Source organism: Anopheles stephensi, chromosome 2, assembly GCF_013141755.1.
Source record: "Anopheles stephensi strain Indian chromosome 2, UCI_ANSTEP_V1.0, whole genome shotgun sequence".
Lineage (NCBI taxonomy): Eukaryota > Metazoa > Arthropoda > Insecta > Diptera > Culicidae > Anopheles > Anopheles stephensi.
In genome coordinates this window covers 53,780,091-53,805,091 of record NC_050202.1, presented here as the reverse complement: position 1 = coordinate 53,805,091, position 25,001 = coordinate 53,780,091, and the positions used below count along the sequence as shown (strand labels likewise).

The window sequence follows — 25,001 nt, the reverse complement described above, 5'->3', positions numbered from 1 at the left end:
TTCCGAGGCCGAGTCAACAAGCGGTTCCCCCGGGTGGAGCAATTTGTTGCGTGCGATTGTTAATTCGTTCGATCGCAACGGGCGAGTAACGTTTCCTCATTTTCCGATCCAAACATGCGTGCCATCAATCAGACGGGTAAGGAAATTGGGGATATGGGGATGAGGGGGGGATAAAAAAGTGTTATTATCTTCTGCTCAGTTGCATATAAATTCGAAAGCAAATTGGTCGGGAATGGATCGTGATTTTCCAGTCGAATCGAATGCATCCGGGTAAGTAGATCAATTTGCCAATTTTTTCTGCAGCAACCAGAGCAAGAGGGATCATGCAGCAAACTATTTCTCAAGGCATTGTTTTCTCAAGGTATTTGATAATATATTAATTAATAAATATTTTTTTAAATTAATTTTAACAACGATGTGTCTGAACTGGAATCAAAATAGTGAAGAACAATATGAATAGATAAAGTAAACGGGGCGGCCCCGGTGGTAGATGCGACAGCGGCACATGTTTCACAAGACAGGACCAGGGTTCAAATCCCATCCGGATTGTTCTCCCGTATTGAGGACAGACTAACCAACTATGTGGTGTTATTAAGTCAAGTTAGCTAGAAATGGCAGGGTTGACCTTAAGCAGTGGTGGGTCAAGATATTTGGAGGCCCCGAGTGGAACGGCAGTTGAGGCCTCTCTTATTGTGATATTAGAAGGAAACAACAGGATTTCCCTCACCGATGAGACCCCCCCTCTTACCGATGAGGCCCCGAAAGGCCGCTCCATCCTTTCCTAGGTTAATCTGGCAATGAACTCAAGAGGATCTTAGGCCAAGAAAGAAGCAGGAGATGAATATGTCCCTAATTTTCTCGTTTGCTCGTTGGGGCCAGTTTTCTCACGACAGGTCCGGGTGGATCAGCTCAGGTTAGGATCGTTTCCCCATAAGCTGGAACTGAATATCCAGCTAAAGGTAAAACCCTGTTTTAAAAAGCCAGAATTAGCTGGCCGAGACTTTTAGAATCTTGTTGGAAGGATTTTGTCATCTCTTTTCGGGCTGCCCTTGGATAGTTGGTTGAGACCTTGACTGTGGCCCTCTTAAACAGAGATATTTTCATATTGCACTGTTTGTTGGCGCCTTGAGCCAGTCTTCAGATTCAGACCGACTACGAGCAGTTCACCAGGATTTTTTTTTTTCGTTTGTCATTATTATAATTCTATCTGGATCTGTATTATTTTCATATGAAAGACTAAATTGTTACGAACTGTGTCCATCTCTTTCAGGATGTTGATCATAATTTAGTTCGGTGCTCTGACTTTTAAATTTAAATTTTTCTAGGTTAAAGACATCAGACGATAATTTTCGGGTTTTCCTAATAGTTTCTTCTGCATTTTTCTATCGCATTGGGAAAACCTAACCAATAATTACTAAATCAATCCCTTGACCATTGAAACAAGGACTTAAAAATTTATCAAAATTCTCTTAAACAGAAAACTAAATCCTGGAAATTTATAAGTTTAAACAAAATTCTCGAAAGATCTGTAACACGACCTGAATTGGTTGGGTTTTTGTTCCGCCAAGCATCGATCGCACAAATTCACTTCGATCACAACAATTTCAACAGATTCTTTTAGAATCATTCGGAACATGAGCTCGTGAAAAACTTTCCATTAACTATAGTGAAAAAGTTAGGACACTTTCCCAGAAGCTTATACAGCCAGGTACGCTATATCGCCTATTGTGCATCAATTTATTTTTTAATACCTTTACCCACCGTGATGCATACTGGTCAGCAAAAGTGCATTGCATTACACTTCCAATCGGTTATTAACAGCAGAACAAAAGCACAAAAAAAAGGCACACGGACCAAATGCATTGGGCTGGGTGTGATCCGGCGAGATCGAGTGTTGGTTTATGATTGAACGTCAAACTCATCATGCCAAAATTGATAGTTCATCAAAAAAGGTTTGCATCGATGGCGTACTGTTCCCCGACCTCCCAAGAATCATTCTCCCTTTCTCGTTGCCCGACCCTATCGCCCCGCCTACCGGCTGTTATGAACCGGCAGCTTCCCGGTACATCCCGGGACAGTATTTCGGTTGCAAAGTCGCTGTCGTCGGTGGTCGGTGGGCGTAGCGGCCGGACGAAGAGAAATCCCTTCGTTTCGATCAAATTGATGACCGTGATCGTTCTATCAGAAATTGATTCATGTGTGGAAATTGGATTTTCGCAGTAGATTGAACACATAACAACCATCACTCACACACAACAAAACACGGGCAAAAGCACTGGCTGGCCGGATAAGCGCACATCGTTTCGTCCGTTCGTCGACGCCCAGTTCAACGGCGCCGTTCGCCTCAGCTCCATTCCAGGGGGCCCGGTGAAGCGAAACCAGCAAACGGCAAAATGTTAACAAGTCTCGCCCGACCAATTCCGCCACCGTTCGGTCCCTCGGTCCAGCTGCAATTGCCGGGGCAACGGTTTCTGGCCATTGAGGCGGTTTACGATTTCCAGGTCATCCCTAGATTTATTGTGCAGATTTTTGGAATTAACGAACTTAGATTCGCAAAATCCAATATCTGTGCACCGCTCGTTAGTGCTGGCCAGCCGGGAAGCTTGGAGCCCGTATCGGTGGGTGTACATTTGCACGTGTGTATATTTTTCATCGTTCATGGCTCACCCCACACACATGGTCGAAAAATATGACGTGTGTGTGTGTGAGCGCGATTTGGGAAGTGGTGTAGCATTTTGAGTGGTGGTTTGGGAGGATTTTTCATTTTTGTGTGTGTGTGTGTGTGTGTGTGACTCGAGGATGTTTTTCTCTTCTTGCACGATGCGTGTCAGCGTCACGGGTCCAATGTGGATAGGATGAGCCAGCCAGTTTTTTGCTGTTATTGCCTCCCCCGAACGACTTGTATTGAGCTAACGAATCTCCTGGCAAGATCGACTATCGGCAGCACATGAGCACAGTGTTAGCTGGTTGTTATTCGTGCATATGCACATATTCGATTAGGGAAATATGCCCAACAGCGAATCGAGTGTTTGCCATTCGGCCTGAATTTTATAATGATTAAATCGGTATGTTTGTTTGGAAAGGTTGAAAATCGTTTTAACAACTGTGAGATGCAGCATAGAACGATGGGCACAAAGTTTAAAATCTAATATAAACTGCATCGCGCTTTAGCATGAGTACCGTTTTTATAAACATAAACAGATAAACAGTGAGGGGATCTATCTGACGGAATTTGGCAAACGATGGTGTTAAACCGTGAGCTTTATCAAACACTTCTGCATTTGTCCAAGATCGGGAAGTATTTTTAAACGGTAAACAGTAGCAAGACTCGGTGTCCAAGGCGAATGCAGTGTTGATCTTGACATGGCAAATCCCTGCCTGACCGTTTCACCGTACACTCGGAAATCTCCATACGGTAGGACAATAGTTCAAATCCCATCCGGATCGTTCATCCGTAGTTAGGACTGACTATCCAACAACTTGATATAATTATGTCTAGTAAGCCAGAAATGGCAGGCATGACCTAAGAGGTCGTCCAAGACCAAGAAGAGAGAGAGAGAGAGAGAGTGTCAAGTAAGCCGGTAATGGATCAGTAGTGGCTGTTGTGCGCTCTCTAGGCGATAAAAAATAAGATTTCTGTACTCTTTCAGATAACATCATAGCTCAACGATCCAGAAAATGAGATCCATTTTCTTTTGTGTAACTCTGGAGTTAAGGTTGCAAACAGTCCTTTTTAGATGATATGTCCAGGGTCATGGTTGCAGTTTAGTTATTAATTTTAACGTTTCATCCAGGTTTGGATCTAATGGTGGACGGACTTCGGGCCAAAGGTTCCAAGTCTAGAGGGCCCCGTTGGTTGCCTTATATATGGAGCCACATATAACAGGATTCGTATAACAGGGCCTCGCGCTATGGTACTCATATTGGAGGCTTTGCGGAATCCAAGTATATTGGACCTCAGATATCATGAGCTCCACTTGCGAGTGCTGGTCTCGATATTGCTCGATGCTTCCAATAGCCCTAGAGTGACTTTAGCTTTAACGCTACCTACAATCGCCAAGGAGCTTGATTTGCCATTAGTAATATGATATATTTCCTTTTCAAGTCATAATATGTCCAGGTCCTGGTCCAGATCTCTTAGCAATAAAATGTTTGTTGTGGGATATTTACGATGTGACCCGTTGAATTTTAACTGGTAAAGAAGTTAAGTTCTGAAATGACTTGCTCTTCCTTTCAAGTCGTATAAAGATAATTTTGTCTTCATAACCTCAAAAAAAAAATACCAAAAAGCTTTTTTATGTCAGAATTAACTGACAACATAGTTTTCAAATTCTTCCCAATTCTCTAGTTTATTCCACAGGATGTCAAAGGAGGAAAGTTGGAACTATTTATAACCAACAAAATCTTCATGAAAACGATCAATATGAATCAAAACTATCGACAGTGCCTACTAAGTTTATCAGTTTCATGACCCATTTTCATCACACGATCGCATGCCATCGAGTAATTACAACCAATGAACTTCAATTAGCCAGTCACATCAGAAATCAATTTACGCGGGGGAAAATAAAACGGGCAGAGCAAACAAAACACAGAAACAACACAACAAACAGCGGAGGGAAAAAAAGGCAGAATCCTGGTGCAATTTCCGTCCGGCGTGCTCGGGTTTTCCCTGGTTCTGTTTCTTGTGCAGGGGAATCGATCGATCGAATCGAGTTTATGGATCGAAATTCACTCAACAGTTTGGATAAGCGGCAGCAGCGAAAGACAAAAAACTTAACTACTTGGCGTCTGATTCGCTTCTCAACACTCGAGCAAAAGTGAATGCAACAAAGAATGGAAAATAATTTCACACAATTTGCAATTTAAAAGAAGGTGGTGGGAGTGGGGGAAAATGTACGTATCATTAGCTCTCGGGTCGAGCGCATAGTTTCCCTGAGAGGAATGCGCTTTTTCTTTGTTGAAAAACTATTGATTTTTTTTTCGCTCTGTGTTGGAGCTTCCCCGTTCTTTCAGCCGACTTGGGCTGAACGAGCGCTTGGGTAACGCACGAAGAATGTTTCACCCTCGCCACTAGTGGCGGCTAATTTCCGGAGCATTTTTCTCGTTCCGGCGGGCCACCTACCCACCACCAGCCCTCCCACTAGTGTTGGCCCACAACCAACCAAAGGAAATAACAAGAAAGCCCGTCGCGTACCGTCCTTTCGCAACACGGCAGCCTTTCATCCTATTCATATTTATTTTCATTTTATTTAAATTTCCTTCCTTGCGGGTGGGCGTAAACCGTTGGGCCTGCTACCCACCCACCATCCATCGCGCCAGTCGTGGCCTTGCGCTGTGTGAATGTGGCTTGGTGTCTGTGTGCACCGTTAGCGCTCGTTTTCTTTTTGCGCGAGTATCTTTTGCGCTTTCTCAACCCTTTTTTGGCTGGAGGTTAGGTTAGGGTTTTTCTTGGTTTATATAAATCTTCCCCGGTTCGTGGGTGAGTTGGGTGTTGCGAGTGAAGGAAAAACCGCAGCAATCGCCTCATATGGCAGGTGGCTGCTAGGACACGGTTATTGTGCTTTACAAGCCCAAACCACGGCGGCATCATTTTCCAACGGTCGACATTCTCCTATTACGGAGAAATTTCCTCTCTTCTCACCCTGGCCTCACCCTGGCCTCCTCCACGCGCCAGTAAACATCGCTCGATGCTTCCTGAGTCCTTGAACATTCATTTTAAGAAAAAATACGACAAAACAGCAAAGCAAAAGTGTGGCCTATTGCTTAGGAAATGCGGTAATGGGTGTACATATCGTTGCAACCATACTTTTTAGCAGAGAAAATGGGCCTTTTCCTTTAATGAGCCGCCACAAACAATGGGCGAGACTATGCGTGGGAGCTGGTCGACAGGTAGCCTGGTTCGTAACATATATTTCGCTTCATTTTGATGTGCTCATCTACTGTTACCTCATTTGCTTTGTGCAAAAGGGGTTCTGTAGCTGAGGTGAAAGGTTTTATACAATGAAGTGTTTTGGTTTGTTCTTTTGGTTGTGTTCTAAAGCCTCGTAAAAGGTGATTTTGAAGTTGTTACCTCACAGAATATATTAATATTATTTTCCCACTAAGATTAGCTATGAAAGGTTTTATTTTTCATGAAGATCTCACCCATCTTTTGATGCAAATTTGAATCTCATGATGATGAAAAATAATTTGAGCCATGAATTGCCATTTTTTTTATTTAAAGGCTTTTGGTTGATTTTTAGATGTTTCTTTGTCCACCACTAAGGGAATTCTTTGATAAAAATAAGAATCTCAAAGAGGCCTTAGGACTTTAAGGATACTGGCAAGCTCTTGGTAAGGCTACTGGTAAGGGAAAGATAGTAACCTAGGTGCCTTTAGTTTTGGTTTCGTTTATGCTCATGACGCCCTTCTTTCGACACTACAAAGGACACATTTCAGATAACAATTAAAAATAGCTACAACATACGGCTGTTTAGACTATACGGGTGTCATAATGAATTAATAAATAAGCCGACTTTGACAGTGATACAATACGTGTTACATTGTTTCAATATTCTGTGGCATTTTACCTTTCTGGCTTACTTTTACATAATGTATTCGATTTCTTCTTCTTCTTCCTTGGCACTAAAACCTCGAAAGTTCTCGGCATGCCATTTCTGGCTTTCTGTGACTTAATTTTACCCCTAGCAAGGTAGTCAACCGTCATACGGGGAGGCGGACTCTGATGAGATTTGAGACCTCCTTAAGCTGTTCTGTTATTTTTTTCTTGAAAGTGTGTTTAATTTTTATTTAGGTCTTACTAGAGCATACATTTCAGTTGACTTTTATAGTTTTTCTTTTATTTACAAAATAAATATTCACATTTTTTTGTTAAGGATTGAAGAAGAGCACAAATAGGGAGCTCAAATGAGTCCTGTGTGTGATTAAAAAAAGGCATGGCTTTTGTACTTTTTCTTCGATTTTCAAACAATGCCATGCCTAACAGCAGACGACATATCTTATAAGGTGGCAGCTCCAGTTGTAGTCCAGCTGAAACACCAAGATACAAGAGCTGTAGCTGAAGGCAATGATTAACTTTTCGAATTGGGTAGTTCAAATACTCAGCTTCCTACAATACAGAGCAATTAAGCAATGTTAAGTAAATCGGAAACAAGCTTTTTAGTATGAGATGACCGATCTGAATACTCTAAAGGCTAAGATGTTTCCTTGAGGGATATTAGAGAGAGAGATTTTCAACGGCGTCTCTTAACTTATGACAAAAAGCATATGTTTCTTCCCCTTTCAAAACCTTTCACCATTTTTTTATAAATTTCTGCTGGTCTAAAGTTGGCTGTACTCTGTATGTAAAACGATTGAGTTGAAACTCGTAGGAAACACATTTAATCATCTGCTGGTCTTTTTCTGTACTTCTCTTTTCCACTATTACACTCTCGTCCTTCGTCGTGTTAAAAACATGCAAAAAAATGCGACGAGCGCCACCGTTCTATTCAACCTTTCAGACAGTCCTAACCAGTCCTGGCCATTCACCCAAAAGCAGAAGATAATTAATTATCAAGCGACAGCAAGCGAGTGTTCTCCCACGAGAGTGATGCACTTTGACGTTTGCTCCAACGAAACCAAAAACAGAGAAAAATATCAGCACAATATAACATGGAAGGACATTAGCCAGGCGGTGGGCGAGTCTTACTGCTGAAGTGTGCTGATGATGCTTCTATTGAAAAGAATTGGACAGATTCATTCATTCATTGCCATTAGCTTGTATCCAGGGTGTGTGTGTGTGAGTGGGTTTTTACATTTCGCATTCTTTTCTTCACCTCAAGGATCGTTCGTTGTTGCATTTTTTTCATCTTCACTGCGGCATAATTAGTGGTCCTGGTATTGAGCATGGCGTAGGCCTATGTGCAAAAGGCTGGGTTTGCGGATGCGAAACCACAAACAGTGTCCAATAAGAGTCCTGATAGTGGACGTATTTCCTGGCTGTTTCTTTAGCGGTACAAAGCTCTGACACCGTTTGAATTTCAATTCGGTTCACAAAAAATCCACATCACGTCTTGTGTCGGTGTACAGTGGAAGCTGCTGGAGTGAGTCTGGCTTCCCATTTCGGTGGTCTGGACAATTTCAACCCAGAAAAACACCCAGTTCGGACCCAGTACCCGGGCAGTTTACTCGAGGGAATACTGGCTGGAAATTGGATGAAAATGCTTGCCAATTTAGTTTGCTTCATATTCCGATACGGTTCCTGTGCGGTGGTGTGTTTTGGTCAGTGTTGTTTTTTTTTTCGTTTCTTCGGGGAACTGGCGAGGCGCCTCAAAAAGAAGAATACGGGACCAAGTACGGGACCAAGGGTTTGAATCAGCAAAGGGACGATCCGGTTTCGGTACCGTCACTGTCTTCCTGCTTAATCAACAAACGACCCGACCCGCGGTTCGTGATGTGCTTTTCCATCTCCGCCGTATGCCGTCTGGCAATACCGCCACATCGGTCTCGGTTTTTCGGGGGTTTATGGATTATTTTTATTCCTCTTATTATGATCAACAAAATTTTTATTACCATTATGTGGTTTACTCCGCAGGCCGGGCATGACCGGAGCGAGCATTCGTTAAAGTGGCTGCGGGTCGGAAACCTTTTCCGAACCTTTAAGTCCGTCCGATCGAGTGAGTGAGTACAGCAAAGCAACCAAAAGCAAAAAAAAGTAGGACATTGGGCAGCTGGTTGGTTTTGTTCTTCGTTACAAAAATGGATGTACGTGAACGGTCACGACAACACGTGATGCAGCACGGAGGAAGTGAAGTGGTTTGTCTCTGGAGGCATTTGTCATGGGGCTTCTTGATTTTGGATGTTTCGTCCGCGTGCACGAACGACGGTGACAATGATTAATATTCAGCGTGCGTTCGAATGTGTCCCCACGCGTGCCATGTGCGAAGCGTCACCCCCGAGGACGCACCGAGGTCGAATCCGGAGCGGTCCCTTCGAATTCCAGAACACACATTCGCTCGTACAAGTAGTGTGAGGGTACGGATTTGATGGGCCCGGTTTTAATGGGTACGCGTGTAAAACAGTAATATCTCAATCTGACGCGAACGAAGTACAACAAAATGGACATCATGTTACGAAGATAGGCGGGAAAGGGAAAAAATCATCCTAAATAAGAAGAAAGAAGCTACATTGACAGTGATCAATGTATCAGTGCCTTGACTTGCCCCATCCTAACGCCTCCTACGGTCCAAAGACGCTCAATCACTTTGGTAAACATTTGCACGCTGAAACTTTCCCTCCTTTAAGGTACTTTCCTTAAACTCCAACTCACCGTTCCGCTTGTTCGACCACCGAGTGAGGGCTGTGCGTTCAAAAGGTTCTACTAGATCACAGTTGAATAATTGGTGTAATTGAATAAGTTTTTAAATAAATAAACAATTTCTTACGCGCTCGATCCGCCGACGACCAATCGACGTTCCGATGGCTTCGCGCGAAGGGCGAAGGGTGGCAAAATTGTAAGTCGAAACTCTACTTAGCGCGAGTTACTTTACCCTCTCGCGTTCCCCTCCCAACCACTTTCCCCCATCGTCTCCACGTGCTGGTCCATCCACCGAGCACTCGCCGCTTTCATCAGTCTCGAACTCGGCGTAACTTTCGTTAGAAATAATATTATTTAATTTAATTAAGTTTACAATAATTGTGTGCGCTTGGAGCGCACGTCCTTAACCGCAACGCGGCGCATGCGGCGCACGAAAGGTGCGATGATGGTGCAGCACCAAAAGCTCGCTGCCAGTCCCGTGGATCTCGGGGTTTTCGGAAATGGGAGGGGAGAAAACAATTTGGGACCACGAGACACGAGCACTTTCGACGAAGGTTAGCGTTTGCTTAAGGTAAGAATTGACACACGGACGCTGTGGATGTGGAGTACTTTTTCCTTCCCTTCGTAATGGCAGCGACGGAGAGTTGGGAAATGGAACGAGAAAAGATAACAACATTTCGACAGTGTATCGTCTGCGAAAAAGATGTGGTTCGCTATCGCTGCGGTATGGCGTATGTCGAGTGGCGTGCCGCGTGCCATGTGCTCCCGCGTGCCGAGGCGAAGATGTGCCACATTCAATCGAATTGGTGGCGAAAGTTTAATGTTATTCCTTCGCTCGTGGATGTGTCCCCGTAGCATGGGGTTGCACGGGAGCTGTTAAAACATAGGTGAGAATTTATTTAAACTTTCTCATCATTAAAAAGTCATTTTTACCTGAAGCGTTCTAACACAATTTGCGAGCGGAAGGGGGGGGGGGGGGGAATTGTATTTTCGCAACGAGTGAATGATGGAAAGGGGGGAGTGAAGGTTTTGTGGGAAACGTGTGAAGCGGTGCCAGAGGGTAATGAATCGATGATCGCGATGAGTGTTTGTAGTTTCAGGTGTAAAAATGATTAGACGTGTAGACAGCTGTCAATTTCGTTGGTTTGTTAGCGATATTGTACTTTTGAAGACACGAAGAACAAATGATGAGCGGATAACTTGAGAAATTTTCAATTAAAAAGTTGTGTGAGTTGGCAAATTTCTTTAAGTTTTAGAGCTTATGAAGTAGTTGATTCGCATAAGAAGCTTAGTTTACGGAGCACTCCAACCTTCAACATGGAAAGGTTTGAGATCAAATGCCGTCCGTTAACAAGTTAAAAGTCCTTTTGCAAGTAAACTGAGGCAAGAAAGTCAAAAATATGAGGACTAAGCCTCTAGAGAATGTAGAAGTAAAAGTTATAGCTTATTTTAACTAATAAGTTCTAGAAGTAAGTCCATTAGGAAATCTGTCAGGTCTTAGGTGTTAGCTTTATAGCAAATGCGTTATTATTATTGTTGAAAGATCAAGGTTTTCTACTGCCATGTGTTTGATCCAAAGACAAAGCAAAAAAACCCTCAGATTATTTACTGCATAATTAACTATGCGTTATAGATTTTCATTTTTCCTGAGTAAATATTTCAACTTTGATATTCCAATCGACGGAGATTTCGACTGGACTGGATCTTGTCATTTCTATGTTTATTGAACTCATGTCTAAAGAAACCATTTGGTTAAGACTTGATACTGGAAAAGTTGTGAAAGAAACCAGCTTCGGTCACAATTTGCATCTGTGCCAATCTGCATAACCTTTAGGTAAATAAATTGTAACAATCATATTATCCAGTCTTTTGACACACTGAAAGCTTCTTTATGTCTGTTCAATCCTAACGAAAGCCTCTTAGCCGTGCTTGATAACAAAAAAATGCTCAGAAGCATTTTGTTGTGCTGTCGACGACTCAGATCATGACGAGCTATTTGTTGACCTCACTATCGTGCAGCGCTTTAGAGTAATAGGATCTTGTGGGCTGGAAATGTCATGAACATGAAACCGGACCACTTTGCCCTTTAAGTCCTTTTATTCCTTCCACATGGAGCGAAGAGGCGTTGTAGGTTAAAACTGAGATTCCGTCAGAACGGCCGAGATAATGGATTGACAGACGACTGGGCTAGACCTTGAGCTCAAAGAAAACTTCACGTGGTCAAGACTGCAAAGGGTTTGAAGCGCCTGATTGGTAGGTAAAGTTTCGTTTGAAATTTGGTATCAATAATGTGAAATTTTGAAGTGGCGGAGGAAGAGGCGACAACGGCGCCTGTCTTAGCACAGCAGGATCAGGGTTCAAATCCTATTCGGACCATCAACCCCGCAGTGAGGGCTGTCTATCCGACTTCGTACTACCTACCGGTCAGTAATACTAGTATGCCAGAATTGCCAGGTCTGACCTAACAGGTTGTTTGGCCAAGAAGAGGGAGAACTGCCTTTCTTCACTTTCACTTTGCTGTTCGTCGCCTTTTGACATTTAGCCTTCCGTGTAATTGGAAGGACTAACTGTTTAAGAGTCACCAGTATAAATAGCTGTCCATAGTATCATCACATCACAAGAAGTTCATCTAGTTTAATTCACTCTCATAAGTCATGAAAATGACACAGGATAACCGATTCTGATTTGATCTTTTGAGTCCTACTTAAGGGAGTTTTATATAGAAATACGGCCAGGCCGACCTTCATGAATAAAAACAAGTGAGTTTTCAATTATCTACATTGTGCATAGCTTAAGGAATTTTTCACCAAAGGTTAGTGTTGTTACGCTTTCAAATAGCTGTCGAAGCTAAAATCACGTACAATCACGTGAGCTGTTCGCAGTGCTTGTTACCCTTCTTGTATTATTCACGCTACGCTGTCAGTGTGTCTAGCGCTGTTTACATTTACACGTACCAGTGGCATATGGTCATAGCAGAAAAAAAACAAGAAGAAACCAGCTCCCTGGGAAAAAAACTAAACTCCACCACTGCAGCACGGCGTGAAGCGTGTCTGTCAACGCTACCATCCGGTAAACGTTCTGCTAACTGTTTTCGCTGCCAAACACATTTCCGGTTTTGACGTGTCTGCTAAATTTTACATTCCCACTAACAATCTATTAACCTCTAAGCCCGGACACCGTCTGTGAGTTGGGAACTTCCATGAAAAGGGCGCCACCGGCCCCAGCACACAATCGTCAGTTAACATGCAACATTCAAATCCAGGGTTGTCCCATCCCATCCGTGGCACAAAATCCGATCGACACCATCGTGGCCAGCCCGTGAGTGGGTGGATAGGTGGATTGGCTTCAATGGGAACGAAAAAAAAACACAATAAAACACACACACACACAGGAAACACACTGTACCGGAAGCGCACTCTCGAAAAACGAAGCGAAGTGAATCCTTCCTCCTGCCAAGCATTGGAAAATTCATCGAAAATTGGCTCTCCGGTTCGTAGGAGGTGAGTTGTGGGTGGTGGCGTCGGCAGGCAGGCTCTGTTTGCAGTTCTGACTCACTCGTAAATTCCTTCCCTGCTCAAACTAAAGCTGCTCCGGTGCCGTGTCCGGGCTGTCCCCGATGACGGGCTGGTGATCGAGTTTTCGGGCGCAAATGGCAGTGCCGTCAGGAAGTTTTGTTTATTTGTTGTCGGATTTCGAGAAACGTCAATATTTACCATCCCGGAAGCTAAGCCCGTTTCCCGTGGTGCGAGCTGTGTGACTCGTCGTTGGCCATGCACACACACACACGGTACGGTTCGGTACGTCCGTTTGTTGCATACGGTGTTTGGTCCGTGAGCCCTGGTCCGAAGTAGCAGCGTATCGATTTATTAAAATTTCCCTTCTTCCGGAGGGTGTGAATGTCGTTGCGCTATTGGGGTGGACCATCGTACTAGTTACCTTGGCACAACATCTCACAGTTGCGTCGGAAAATTGAACGGACCGGGACACCCCGGCCCACACGGGGGAAGGATTAAGTCTCAGGGAAAAATTGATTCAAAGTCCCGGGGAAATTTTGTCCATGGAAAGAAAACGGGGGTCGTCACCGAAATGCGATTGGGAGCGCAAACCGCAGAAATCCGACGACGAGCGCCGTGTGCGTGAAAATCCGGCTGCCATAAAGTATTAATGAGCGAGTAGCAGTCTCACGATAAATTCCATGATAAATGACACCATTTACCATAAATTATGAGCCTTTCATACTGTTCATAATTCTCGCCGAGTTAGAGCCATAGGTAGGAGAACCGTTTGCTATCCTGCCAGCGATATCCGACCATCGTCGGCATGGGGTGCCATCGATGGGGGTAGGGGGTGGTTGAGACCGCGCACGGGTCGTATGCTTTCGCTGTGGAGTCTTTCACAGTTGGGAGTTTTCTTTACTTTTTTTTTTGCTTTCTCCCTTGTCCTGGAAGTATCCTTCATCGCAAGGGGGTTGACCGTGAGAGCTAGCGGGGAACGAAGGAGCAAACCGGTTAACCCAGGAAAATGGGTTCCCAAACCGTTAATATGGAAAATAATAACGAGCACGTGGAGTAAAGACTCGAGAGCGCGTTTTGTATGTGGCACACGTCGATGGAACTGGCGGTCGATGGAAGTGCATTAAATTCAATTGGAATGTATTTTGAAGTGGTTTTTAAGATGTTATGTTAACTATAAATTTGCATTTTAATGGCCCCATTTCTGCAGGTGTAGTTAAGTATAGCAGGAATGTATAATTAATTGATTATGCCTTAGCCACATTTATAAGTAAGAATAAAGAAGATATTTAGCACATTCCGGTGGGGGTAGCCCGGTAGATGTGACAGCGTGGTCGATCTCCACACGACAGACTCGATGTTCAAATCCTATCTGGGTCATGATGAAACTCTTTTTCTATAGAATTATTGTACCTCAGGAGCACATGCGTGCCTCAAAGTCTCTCTGCATGGCTTTTTGACAGAGTATGTGAGACGCAGATGAGCTTGGGAGAGTCCTTCAAGCCCTGGTTCCAAGGCATCTCAGGATATCGTTTGGTCATTTGAATAATGTCTAGGCTTAGGTCTATCTTTTTGCATTGAGCGAGCACCTCCAGCATATAGGACAGGTCGACTCCTTAGTATGTAGCTTGGGCCTCGGATAACATAACATAGCTCATCTACTATGGTCTTATATGGAGTGCGAGGCTCCTCGATCTACTTTGTTTGACGTAGTTCGGAGCTTTATCAGTTAGCCTTATGTTCCATTATGGTCGAACTCTTTTTGAGGTCTATTTTTTATTTCTGATGAGCGAATGCTATGCATGTATGATCCTATAGAATCCAAATCAAAGCTGAGCACAAGTAAAGTACAGTGCTGGTGGGTCACTGACTCTACAGACCCTTGGAAGAACACAAGAAGAACACGCTCCAACAACAGATGGGATGTGATGTCCACTGATACAGACACTGATACATGATACAGACCCTCGCTTAAAACTCTATTACGAATTTGGATGACGAACCCCAATGAACGGATCGTCCGATCTCACCCGGGATATGGTGTCCTTACACAGTTTGGAGAAGTAAATGTCTCCATACCATGTCCATAATGATATTTATAGTTGAAGCTTTATTAATAAATGAAAATGATAAATAATGAATAAGCATAATGAAAAAAACGCATGGACTATGGGCATGCATATATTAACTGCAGTCAATATTTTCTTGTCGATCGAGAGCTGCTAAACGGTTCATTAAACCTACACCAAAGTTGGTGGCAGATATTCCCAAAAAAGATAACCAAAAAAACCCAGGAAACACATAAAAAGAGGGAGTCTCTTCATGGGAACTGTTGATTGCTGCCCGCGAATAGCTACCCTGTCCCGACGCTGATGCGACGTTTCCCGAATGACTCTACGTGGAGGTGTATGAAACCCATCCCATCAACTGTCAAAGGTCGGCAGAGGTGCTTTGCCGAAAGGAACCCCCTGGTAAAATGGTGGCCACATTTTAGTGTAGTCGGTGTAAATTGAGTTCTGTTTTGCAGGTATCTTCCAAATCGGGAACTGTGGAAAGAAAGCGCCATTACGGTGTGTGTGTTTGTGTGGAGCATCCGCGCGCCAATGCTACTAATAACAGTTATTTTTCTTTGCCACCGACTGAGGTTGTGCTCTTTGCGTTTTGCCAACCGAATGCCAACGGGTCGTATTTGGATCGTGCCGGCTCTAGCTCATACGGTCCGAGCAAGCCACAAGCGTCGAGCGCTATCATCAACTGCTTTTGTGCCTTAACAAGAAGAGCCTCCAACACCGAAAAGCTCGAAACAAACACGAATTGGGGTTGGTTTTTGGCTCTCTTTTTGTTGGTCTCGTTGGTAGTGGCTACAGGGTTAGGAAAGGGGAAAATGATACAATGAATACATGAGGTTTTCGATGGGCTGACCTTCTCCACCGTCTAATATCCACCACCACCATCCAAACGCTCGAAGCGTGCGAGCCCATGGAATATCCTCACGGAGTAGCGCGCTTTGGTTGGCTTTGAAGGATTTAGGTTTATTGAATTTTATCACGAAGTCTCGTTTAACGAAAACACGTTTTCAAAGCTATGGGGGATTTTTCCCTTTTTTTCATTTTGGTAGGTATCCTTTACCGCCTGCCGATATCATTGGTGCTTTAGGGTGAATGAAGCACAAGGCCTCTTGAAAACTACTATTGGAACGTCGAACGCCCGCGCGCTGGGAACGGGACGGGAAAACTAGCCATATTTTGACAACAGCGGCGTGCTAAGGCTTCGGAAAAAGGGGAAAGGATGGATGGACGGTGCCGTATGGGGACGGAACGGTACGTACATCCCAGCGATTGGGTTACGTCTGCCACACCGACCGCTTTAAATATCGTGTGAAAAATAAATCGAGATCCGTACGTACTAACCTACAAATGTCTGTGGCAGTGACTTGGGACTTATGCTTATATCTTTACCCCATTTTCCCCATGTGTGTGTGTGTATGTATCCGGTGTCTCCCCGCCTGAGAATAGCGGTAAGGAACAGTCTGCCGTCGGTCAAGCAAAGTTTTTCATGTTTTTACTCTTTCGAAGGCAGCATATTAATTGCTCACATGATATTGGGCGATAACCATAATTTAGTTGGACTTTTATTTTGGTTTCGGTTGCGCTGCTTCTCCCTCCTCTCTCTCTCCCTCGTCGCTACAGAGTGAAACAGGTTGGGTGAGTACGGGTAACGAATTGATCGGCAGTAAGTGCGCATCAATTAATGATCTCTCGCTGCGGCACACCAGGTACGGAATACGTGTGTGTTTGGCTGCTGATGCTAAAAATGTTAAAGGTGTTGTAACGTTGGTGCAGGATTTATGGTCGGATTTTTGGTGAGCTTTATTGGGTATAAGAAAATGGCAGGAATCGAATTTGTTATCCTGCTTTTGCTGGTCGGGAACTTAATGGTGGAAGGCAAGTTTTGAGAGTCTCGTTAAAATGTGATCAATAATTTAATTTAACCGAGACAAGTATTCAAGGAAAAATAGCTAAATGAGCTTGAAATTAAAATTGTGATTAAATGATTTTCCAGTCTCAGAATATTTTTCTTTTCAGTGTACGATAAGAACCAGTCCTGAGATTTGAGATCTTAATTCAACAACTTTCTTATCAGGGCTGCTCGGTGGAAGAGACGACCACAGTGCTGGACTTCATACGACAGGACCGGGGTTCAAATCCCATCCGGACCGGTCCCTTGTAGTGAGGACTGATTGTCCAACTACGTGGTATCAGTAGGTCTAGTAGGTCAGAAATAGCAAGAATGACCTTAAGGGGTCGTTACACCGAAAAAAAGGCTGCAACAAGGATGACGTTCTTGTTCAGTTTTTTTTTTTAATCCTCCGCACTGCAATCCATTCCTCTTTGATGGCTGGTGTGTTTTGATGGGTCATCGATTTCTTCAGTAAAGATTCTTGAAATCTCTCTCCAGAATTTTTCGTCAATTCAATGATTGTCTTATAGCTAAAAAGTTTCCTTTCTTTGGATTTTGGATTGGATTATACTACAAAGATGAAAAGTTGATTATCAGTTGCGATATTCCTGCAAGAAAATCTGCTGTCATATAATCTTAACTCATAGCTTTCTTTTTATCTGATGTCTTTTGACCCTATTTCAAGAAACGATAGTCAAGCAAGATGTCAAGCTCTTCGAATTGAAATTTGATGCTAAAAATATATCGATTCCCCGTAATTGCTTTTTAATTGTGATATCCCCAACGGACGAGACATCACGAGACGGACGAGTTGACAACAGACTGCAGAGGGTTAAGTTATTTTGATCCTCATTGTTTCCTTTAACAGGTAAAATGCACACAAAATGGCATGCTAATAACTACGGCAGGTTATACTCTTCAGCATTGCGTTTGTTAGAAATTGAAATTGAAGACAAAATTACGCATACCTTGAAGCGAAATAATATCATGTTAGCCGTGTGCTTTTACGCGTTCAATTAATCCCAGCTCGAACAGTAAAGTGAATGTTCTGACAGGGTCACAAGAAAGCAAACTCCACTCGCAGTGTGATTGCACACCACTTTCGAAACTCAATCAATTGTGTCAAAGTGAATCGAAATCGGTAAATTGTTGAACCACCCGCTTAGCTTACTTGCACGACTTGACTTAATTGTCCTTCTCGTTTTTCGTTCTCAGACCGGATCGATATAGCTACAGGCGAACCTTCTGTTCAACTTTCCACACAGTCACGTACACACACACACAGCAGCTATGGCAGAAGGTGTGCCGCGTAATGGTGAAGAACAGTGGTGAGGGATTCTTTCTTCGATGCTTCAATTAGTGTAAACGTCGTTGTCGTCACCGTCCTTCGTCGAACGCTCGAGACGGCGTAGTGTCCGAAGATGATGAGGGCGACGATGGTGCTGGTAGCGCCCGGGTACCTGATTAAAGTTTAATGCAATAATTAAGTTCTATCAACCTTGCAAGGCCGCGCAGGACGGCACGGGCTGTGTATTAACTTTTCAATATCGCTCTAAATCCGGCGCCCCACTAAACTGTGTCGTCTTGATGAACGCCGTCTTGCCTTGATGACGACTACGGGTAAACGGTAGCTGAAAACACATCCTGCTGGGTCTGTTTTTCGCTGGAAAGAATGCGGATGCCTTTCGTGCGACAACAACAGGCTCAACTCAGTACACGGTAGAGGAAAATCTCGCTTATTCCGGTTGGTCAGCGTTAGCCGGCGATACTGAGAAAATTGTTACTCTTGTTATTTTTTGCCCTCCCCAACAAACCAAACAAGCATCCGGGCCGTTGTTGGTTCGTGGAAAATAAGGATTGTTGTGTTCGCACACTCCAACCGGAAGCGTTCCGATTCATTGAAGAAAGCTTTTAGTGTTTGTGTGTTTCGCCCAGGAACGTTGGAACACACTTTACCTTTACGGATGTCGCTTCCACCGGTGCCTGGTAACTTATCCGTAAGACCTTGGGCGGTGTAAAGCTGGGGCACGCAAAGGATAAAATCATCTTCATCTCGTACTCGGGAGCTAGACCTGGTGTTGCTGCTCCTCAACGAAAGCCTTGCCACGTTTTCTAAGACAATTTGCTATTGCACCTGTTCCACCGCCATTCATTTTGCTTTTACTTTGCAGTTGAGCCTACCACTCTTTGAATGGAAAAAAATGTGCGTAGGAGAGAAAAATATGTTTCCCTGCTGGAAAAGAATGTTCCCGCACGAATGAAAGCTTTGCCGGGTGAGTGTGCCGCTAACAATGGTTTGCCTGATGCTGCTTCCTTCCGTAAAGCTGATATTAAACACTTGCCTCGCTGAAGGTGAGGAAGATTTTCTAAATTGGATATTATTACGGGGAGCAACATAAGTGGGCACGTTTTCCGGTTGGACGTGCGTGCGATGAAAGATGAACCATCGTACATTACCAGTCGAGTGCGAACTCTTGCCGAGATAAGTCGCATCGTTATCAGCTCTCTGAAACCTTAAATAATATTTGTCACAACTAAACCAGTTTTTTGAGTGGTGTGTGAGAGTTCTGGCGGTTGATTTGCTGATCAGAGCAGTGCGTGCAGTGGATAAAGTGTAAGGGTAAGGTAGATAGCCTCACAGCATCAGTAGTGGAGAAATTGGTAGATAGAAAGAGATAGCAAAAACTCCCGTTAGACGGGATAGTAGATAAGCTATGGCTAGGCCTCCAGTAGGCCTAGCAGGCTTTCCCCCTATCTCAAATGGGGAACACAGAGGAAGATCTATCCCGCAATGGATGGATAAAGGAGATGAATATGGGGAAAAGAGGTTTCTCATTCTGAGATCTCTTGAAAACAAAAAACTCCCTGATAATCCATGGATAATTAGTGAAACTATAAAACAAGCCACAGGCAAAATTGAAACAGGCCGTCCTCTTGACTCGGCTGGAGAAAAAATTCTATTAGAAACCCGATCAGCAGCCTCTTTTCAAAAACTACAAACCATAAAGAAATTAATAAACGGAGACCAAATCGTTATCGAGCCCCATCCAACCCTAAACAGTGTGAAATTCGTTTTTTCAGCCAGTACATTGGGTAAAATGAGCAATGAAGAGATTTTGAAGCATCTCGAGGGAGACAATGTGACGGACATATACAGATTCTCAAAATTAGTAAACGGTGTATCGATTCCAACAAATACATTTGTAGCTACTATGAACGCTGTTCGAGTACCCGAATACATCTTTATAGGTGTCGAACGGATACCTACACGTGTGTATTATCCACGCCCCATGCGCTGTGGTAAATGTTTACAGTTCGGCCACACCAAAACACATTGCAAAAGAAGCGAAACATGTTCTAAATGTGGTAGTGTAGCCCATGGGGAATGTACAAACACCGTAAACTGCCTAAATTGCAAAGGTGCACACAATGCCCTGGATAAAAACTGCCCGTTTTACCAAAAAGAAGTGGAAGTGATAAAAATAAAAATAAATAAAAGCTGTACATTTAAGGAAGCACGTGCTCTTTATGAGCTAGAAAAACCAACTGAATGGGCTAATACTATTCAAAAAAGAATAGTCGAAGCTCAAACTGTGGATGCAAAAGACAAAATAATAGAGCAACTAACTGCGACTATTGAAAGCCTACGAAAACAAGTTGAGGCTTTAACAGAAATTGTTACCAAGCAAAATACACCCCAGATACCCATGGACAAGGCAACCACGAGCAGTGCACTCAAAAATACTCAAGTAACAGAAATCGACTCAGAAGAAGATAGTTCATTTATCAGTGACACGAATGAATCTTTGTTCCCAAACAAGAGAAATGCAAATTTCTCACCGGATGAGCTAAACCCACCTACAAAATCATTGAGAGATTCAACAATTTCCACCCTCCACTCCAGATCAACAAAAAAGAAAAACTCAAAAACAAAAAGATAAAATCTCCAGTATAGACTCCTTATTTTTCCTGGTACAAAACTTCAACAAATGCTATGTAATGTCTTCCTCAGCTAATCCGATATCATCCAATAATACACGATTGTTTGCTATTACTTGGAATATAAGAAGCATGAGTAAAAACCTAGACGAATTAAAATTAATTTTGACAAAACACGCACCACCATTTATTGCATTACAAGAAACAATGAAACCTCCTTTGCTTACTGCCGGAGCTTTAAAAAATTATACCTGGAGATTCAGGACAGGGAACATCGCACATCACAACGTAGGGATTGGAATACTTAAGCATATTCCTTTCAAATCTCTTAAAATATCTAACACCTTTTCAGCTATTGCTATACGAATAAAAACTCCAATAGAAGCTACAATACTCAACTTATACCTACCACCAAACCAGTCAGATTATTCTCAATTAAATACAGAAATGCACTTGCTTATAAATCAACTACCCAAACCGCTAATAATTGTGGGGGATCTTAACGCTCAAAATGAATGTTGGGGATGTAACACCACCAATACCAGAGGTAAAATGCTTCAAAATACTTTCCTTACGAACAATCTACATGTTTATTTCAATAGAAACCCAACCCGGATAAATCCCTCAAACGGGACTACATCTATTCTAGATTATTGTGTCACAGATATTTCTATAGCTTCTCAATTTACTCTCACTTGTTTGAAAGATACCCATGGCAGCGACCACTATCCCACACTAATCTACAGCAGGCTTTCTCTTCCTCAATATTCCTCTCGACCTAAATGGAAATATAACGAAGCAAATTGGGACGAATATCAATACCAAATCTCTGAATCCCTTGCTAGAATGGCATCGTTACCGGAAGTTCATAATTTTTGTGGGCTGATTAAAAATGCAGCAGAAACAAGCATACCACGTACTAAAGGCCTACCTAGCTTAAGAAACGTACCTTGGTGGAATCAAGAAGTTGCCTTTGCAATTCGTGCGAGACGCAAAGCACTTAGACAATTTCGCAAAGCTAGCAAAAATAATAACAACATTTTCGCCGGAATACTAGCAGAAAAATATAGGGAAGCAAACGTACATGCCAAAGCTGCGATAAAGAAGTCCAAATTAGATTCCTGGGCAAGCTTTTCTGGAGGAATAAACCCATCTATGTCCTCTAAAGAAATATGGCAAAAAGTTAGCCTCCTTACCGGGAAAAAGAAATCTCCATCCCCCATCATACTAAATAAAGAAAATACTATCTCAGATCCAATACAAGTAGCCAACACCTTCGCAGATATCTTCTTCAAAAATTCTTCCGAAGATATCTATCCAAAGCGTTTTAAAATTCAAAAAAAGAAAAAAGAAAAATCCAACATTCAGTTTGATGAAACCGAGGAACATTCCTACAACAAATTGTTCTCCATGCAGGAACTCTTGTGGGCCTTAGACAAAAGTAAGGGAAACTCAGCAGGGCCAGACGAGATAGGCTATCCATTACTAAAACACCTTCCGGAACAAGGCAAAGTTACACTTCTGAAAATTTATAACGAGATTTGGATATCTGGAAAAATTCCGGACACATGGAAAATAAGCTACATAATTCCAATTAAAAAACCTCATAAACCACATCATGAAGCAGAAAACTATCGTCCTATATCGTTATTGAATTGCACGAGCAAGGTTCTAGAACGGATGATAAATAGAAGATTGATGACTGAACTCGATAAAAGAAATCTTTTGAGTTCATCACAACATGCTTTTCGAGCAGGGCGAGGTACTACCACATATTTTGCTTCATTTGAAGAATTATTGTTGAAAACAACAAATGAAAACCTGCACATGGACTGTGCCATTATCGACTTATCAAAAGCATTCGATAGAACATGGCGATACAAGATCCTCGAACAACTACAAGCATGGAATTTTAACGGTAGGTTAACGGCATACATAAGCGATTTTCTCAAAAATCGATCTTTCAAAGTACTCATTGGATCTAAACTATCATGCACAAAGAGTCTCGAAAATGGAGTTCCTCAAGGAGCTATTATATCTCCAACACTCTTTTTGATTTGTATGGAATCTTTATATCAACACATTCCCAAAATCATAAAACCATTTTTATATGCAGATGATGTCATGTTAGTCTCAATGTCCAAATCAGTTAGTGAATGTAGAAAAAATCTTCAATCTGGAATCAATGGACTACAAAAATGGACCAAGTTGACTGGATTTGAAATATCTGCTGAAAAAAGTAAGATTTTACATATCTGTCAAAAAAGCCACAAACACAAACCATCGTCCATCAAATATGGCAAAACAATCATACCAAACGTCACAAAAGCCACAATTCTAGGTGTTATTTTTGATACTAAATTATCCTTCATCGCTCATTGCAACTACACCAAACAGACCGCTAAAAATCGGGTCAATCTGTTCAAAATGTTAGGTTATGGAAAACATCGGGCAAATCGAGTTGTATTAATAAGAATTCTTAAAGCATGGCTCATTCCTAAGCTGCTATACGGAATTGAAATAGTATCGATTAATAAACTAAAATTTGAGAAAACTTTAGCTCCACTTTATCACGCTAGCTTGAGGCATTCTACCGGGGCCTATATCACTAGTCCCACTCTCTCATTGATCTGCGAAAGCGGTCAGCTTCCTTTCTCTCATATCATTACTCAGAGATTAGTTGCAGTTGCGGGTCGTCTACTGGAGAAAGATATTTCATCCAACGCTTTTATTGAGAGAGCTCAAAGCGAATTCATGAAGTTGACGAATCATCGGATACCACGCATCACAAAACAATGCAGATTTGGGGAACGACCATGGGATCAACGGAATCCTTCAATTGACTGGACTATGAAGCAAGAACTAGCAGCTGTTCCCAGATCATCCTTCGTTACCAAAATCTTCAACGAACTACTGCACAAAAAATATCGTGATCACCACCACATCTATACCGATGGATCTGTTGCAGAAAGCAGTGCAGGATGCGGAATCATATCTTCCATGGAAAGATGTTCCATAAAACTAGCCGATCATACTAGTATATTTTCTGCTGAAGCGATTGCTATGATCTTAGCAGCAGAAGAAGCAACGGATTTCTTCAAACCTAACGCTATTTTCACCGATAGCGCTAGTGTCTTGGCCGCCATGGAAAGAGGAAGATCGAAGGACCCGTACGTCCAGATGTTAGAAAATCTTGCGTCCTCGTTACAACTCACGTTTTGCTGGATTCCTAGCCATTGTGGCATAAAAGGGAATGATGAAGCTGACAGGGCAGCAAATGAAGGTCGGGAACAAGATACAGGACATCAAGAAGATCTATCTAGGAAAGACATGATCAAATGGGCTGAAAAAAGAATAGTAGAAGCATGGCAAAAGGAATGGTGGAACCTAAACGAAAACAAGCTCCGATTCATTAAAATATCTGTGGCCCCATACGTTGTTCAAGCAACCAATAATCATGAGCAAGCCATCCTGACCAGGCTTAGAATTGGGCACTCACGACTTACACATGGCTATCGTGTAGCTAAATCTAATCCCGAAAAATGTACCTACTGTGGAGAAATTCTAACAATCAGGCATATCCTTGCAGACTGTGCAGGTTATAACGAGGAAAGGAAGTTACACAAAATAGGGAACAACATAGACGAAATCCTTGCAAATACGGAGGAAAGGGAACGTAACGTTTTGAATTTTCTAAAAGCTATAAACTTGTACAAAGAAATTTAGTTGAATAACAAATGAACTGAATAAGGGCATAAATTGAAGTAATTAATAAGTTACTGTATGTTAAATCAAAGAGGCGAATGTCAGCCAAAAGGCACAAAGCCTCTATAAAACAAAATAAAAAAAAAAAAAAAAAAAAAAATCGTACATTACAGCTTGGAAAGGGAGCCGGGCCAGTTGTGATGGTGGGTAGAGCAAAAGTGATTTTATGTTTAAATATCACTAACGAGTTTTGAGGATGTTTCGAAGCGGAGTCTACTTGCGGATCGTTCTGCTAAAGCTTCAGTCTGGGGGTTCACGTTAATACTAGCTTGCCAACATTTGCAACCAACCAATGAGTTTGGATTTACACAAAGGCTATCCGTTTCATGGAAAATTTCAAACTTACTCTATATGCCGGGAATATCGGCACTTTATCGTCTGGAAAATGCTCAAAGTAAATAACCAAAGTCCCTAAACTTAACGATTGAAAATTTAATTAAGTATTGTAAGAAATAAAAGTTAAGAGTAAATGATGATAAGTACAGAACTTTTTACTTGGTCAGATACACTTGCTCTCGAAAGCTACT

The 25,001-nt window shown here is 42.5% G+C and overlaps 1 protein-coding gene across 2 annotated transcripts in view; it reads right to left on the bottom strand.

Moving 5' to 3' along the window:
• LOC118502680 overlaps positions 1–25,001 on the bottom strand; it is a 160,303-nt gene that overhangs the window by 78,332 nt on the left and 56,970 nt on the right. The gene's annotated exons all lie outside the window — the stretch shown is intronic.